The sequence below is a fragment of the Schistocerca cancellata genome, chromosome 3 (genome assembly GCF_023864275.1).
Source record: "Schistocerca cancellata isolate TAMUIC-IGC-003103 chromosome 3, iqSchCanc2.1, whole genome shotgun sequence".
In the NCBI taxonomy this organism is placed as follows: Eukaryota; Metazoa; Arthropoda; class Insecta; order Orthoptera; family Acrididae; genus Schistocerca; species Schistocerca cancellata.
In genome coordinates, this window is record NC_064628.1 from 2,985,865 (window position 1) to 2,989,266 (window position 3,402).

At 44.3% G+C, this 3,402-nt stretch overlaps 1 non-coding gene across 1 annotated transcript; it reads right to left on the bottom strand.

Annotated features, from left to right (window-relative positions):
* Positions 1-376: 376 nt before the first annotated feature.
* On the bottom strand, positions 377-451 carry Trnat-ugu (transfer RNA threonine (anticodon UGU)). The gene has a single exon. It is a non-coding gene; the product is annotated as a tRNA-Thr (tRNA).
* Between the last annotated feature and the right edge of the window lie 2,951 nt (positions 452-3,402).

Genomic DNA, 3,402 nt, shown 5'->3' on the forward strand with positions numbered 1-3,402 from the left:
TCTTCCATTCGTCGCAGAATGCTTCTTGTGTCCTAATAGGATCAGAACTAGGCCTTACTTACTCACTAGGTATATTGTTGTTACTCTACTGAGAATGAAAGCATGGAAGATCTTCACGTTCTTTGGTAATCACTGTGATAATTCTTATATCAAATCCCACTGGACAGCCGATTTCGCTGTACTTCTTATTAAATCTGTTTACAAAATTAGAACTTGTTAAATACGCGTAGAAAAAACTGCAGAAATTAAGGTAGGCTTTCGGAGGATGAGAGGGTGCGCAGAGTAAACTCGGTACGGTTTTGTAATAATAATAAAATCGAGACCCTAAGCTGACGACAGATGTTGATATACAACAACGGGGAGAGTTGAAAATGTGTGCCCCGACCGGGACTCGAACCCGGGATCTCCTGCTTACATGGCAGACGCCCTATCCGTCTGAGCCACCGATGGCAGAGAGGATAGTGCCACAGGAGGGATGTATCCCTTGCACGCTCCCCGTGAGACCCACATTCCCAACTTAATGCCCACACACTACATTCATAGTGCCCCTGCCCATTACACTTATTACTCGCGGCAGACAATCTTACCGAGTGCCGTAAGAGTTCCGGCAATACGCGTGCATCCAGCACAGAAGAAGAAGGTCAATGGCCGGTTAGCCTTAACTATACGAAGATGGCATCTGTTCTTTCGGATATGACCGGAAGAACAGATACCCATCGGTGACCGTGCAGCTCTGTTAGAATGTAATGATAATTAAATCACGACCCTAACTGTCGACAGGCGTTGATATACATCACCGGGGACAGCTGAAAATGTGTGCCCCGACCGGGACATGTCCGAAAGAATAGATACCATCTTCATACCGGGACGGTTTTTTCCCAATACCTGCGCTATATATGACGCGAGAAAGAATCTCAAACACCAACCGTCCCTTGCTTCTCCGAATTTCGTTTAACGCCGTGTTGCTACATCTGCGTAAACATCAATTACGAGAATGAGTCAAAGAGAAACAAAAAAATGGTTCAAATGGCTCTGAGCACTATGGGACTCAACTGCTGAGGTCATTAGTCCCCTAGAACTTAGAACTACTTAAACCTAACTAACCTAAGGACATCACAAACATCCATGCCCGAGGCAGGATTCGAACCTGCGACCGTAGCGGTCTTGCCGTTCCAGACTGCAGCGCCTTTAACCGCACGGCCACTTCGGCCGGCAAAGAGAAACAAATACAACGTTATCTTAACTTAGAGTAACAACGTTAATTTAACACTCGTGTGTAGAATTCCGAATTTGTGTAGACCAAGGAGCATGCCGCGTTTGTGGGGAATAAAAAGGCTGACCAACTCCAAAGAAAGTAATACAACAGAGATGCATTCTACGTGCGTAGCTAACTGCTGAAGATAGAGATATGGTCAGACAGAAACAGAACAAACAAATAGTCGGAGACCAAACACTTGTACACGAGCACCTGGAACAGACAAATCCAAATCCATCCACACGTAACGAAAGCACCATGGAACGCTGAAACGAGCGATGTGTAATATAACTGCACTAAAAAAAGGGAACAAGAAGCGGTTCGTAATGACCACTGCCAGACTGGAATTTAACCACGGCTGCTACCAACAGCACCTCCGCGTGACTTCAAGTCACGCCTTCGCTGCGACTGTGGATAGATTCAGGATGTCAAGCACATAAAAGTTTGCTGGTCTAGTCATACAAAGAAGGCTTTCACGACCGGATGCTTCAGCTGCTGAGAATTTTTCCGGGTTGCATGCCCGTGGTCCATGGAACTCTTCAATCCCTGACGTTTCTTCCAAGGCTACGTTGGGACATCTTCGGAGGTGCTCCTGGTTGTGCTGAGTCTTGCCGACTGACGAGTCGGACGTCGAAAAGCGGCCTAAATACTGTGGAAAGTGGGCGTGGTCTCGATTTCACGTGATAGCAGACATAAACCTTGTCAAAGATAAAATTTTTTTAACTATCGATTATAGTACGTCAAAGATAAAAACTTCTCATCGACTCTGTAGCGCCACAGTCCATATGTAACTGAGTTTAATGGCTTCTTCTTTTCTGTTAAAATTATCCCCATGTTTATATATTTCGTTGGCTTCTCTATACAGGGTGTTAGAAAAAGGTACGGCCAAATTTTGAGGAAAGATTCCTCACACACAAAGAAAGAAAATATGTTATGTGGACATGTCTCCGGAAACGCTTACTTTCCATGTTAGAGCTCATTTTATTACTTCTCTTCAAACCACATTACTCATGGAATGGAAACACACAGCAACAGAACGTACCAGCGTGACTTCAAACACTTTGTTACAGGAAATGTTCAAAATGTCCTCCGTTAGAGAGGATACATGCATCCACCCTCCGTCGCATGGAATCCCTGATGCGCTGATGCAGCCCTGGAGAATGGCGTATTGTATCACAGCCGTCCACAATACGAGCACGAAGAGTCTCTGCATTTGGTACCGGGGTTGCGTAGACAAGAGCTTTCAAATGCCCCCATAAATGAAAGTCAAGAGGGTTGAGGTCAGGAGAGCGTGGAGGCCACGGAATTGGTCCGCCTCTACCAATGCATCGGTCACCGAATCTGTTGTTGAGAAGCGTACAAATATTTAGACTGAAATGTGCAGGAGCTCCATCGTGCATGAACCACATGTTGTGTCGTACTTGTAAAGGCACATGTTCTAGCAGCACAGGTAGAGTATCGCGTATGAAATCGTGATACCGTGCTCCATTGAGCGTAGGTGGAAGAACATACTGGCGAAACTAAAATGAACTCTAACATGAAAATTAAGCGTTTCCGGACACATGTCCACATAACATCTTTTCTTTATTTGTGTGTGAGGAATGTTTCCTGAAAGTTTGGCCGTACCTTTTTGTAACACCCTGTATAGCCCTGGGTAATAGTTCGTCATAATACATAAAACTTCAGTTTCCGAACATTTCACTACGTGATCACCGGATTCAATAGCATGTTCCAGCGCGGCTGATTTGTCTGTTTTCCCTAGTCGGCAAAGACTTTCATGTTCCTTCAACCGTGTATTCTCACTTCTCTTTGTAGTTCCAATGTAGACCTTGCCACAGGTACACGGAATCTTGTATACACTGATCTAGACACACAAAGGAAATCAGAGTGGTCGCTTACGGACCTGATCAAAATGAAGCAAGAACTCGCCTCTAATGTGCTGATAGTCTTGACGATATCGAACAGAATAACGTATAAGTTACACGTGGAATTCATGTTAAGAGTTGGCATTGAAATATAATCGATCAGTTTTGTGTGTGTGTTTTTTGGTTGCTTAAAAACTAGTGCATTACCTTAAGCCGGAGAGACTTGATTCGCACACAGCACTTTTTTCTGTCTTAATGTCAATGAAATTTGTGTTTTAAATT